A 330-nucleotide genomic window follows, 5' to 3' on the forward strand; every position below is an offset into this window, starting at 1 on the left:
GTAACAGTGAGTGTCTGTGAGTGTATGTGAGAGCAAGAATCTGTCTGAATGATTGAGGGCGTGTGTAGTGAGTGTGTATCTGTGTGTCAGTGAGTGAGAGTGTGTGTTTGTGTGTGTGGCTGTGTGTGTGTGAGTTTGTGAGTGTGTGTGTTCGTGAGAGAGAGAAAGGGTGTGAGAGTGTGTGTGAGTGTGTGTGTGTGTGCGAGAGTGTGAGAGTTCAAGTGAGTTAGTGAGAGTATGTGAGTGAGTGTGTGTGTGAGTGAATGAGTGTGAGTGTGAATGAGAGTGTATGAGAGAGAGTGTGTGTAGGTGTGTGTATGTCTGTGTGAG

The sequence above is a fragment of the Rhincodon typus genome, unplaced genomic scaffold (assembly GCF_021869965.1).
Source record: "Rhincodon typus isolate 14 unplaced genomic scaffold, sRhiTyp1.1 hic_rhity00000062, whole genome shotgun sequence".
Taxonomy (NCBI): domain Eukaryota; kingdom Metazoa; phylum Chordata; class Chondrichthyes; order Orectolobiformes; family Rhincodontidae; genus Rhincodon; species Rhincodon typus.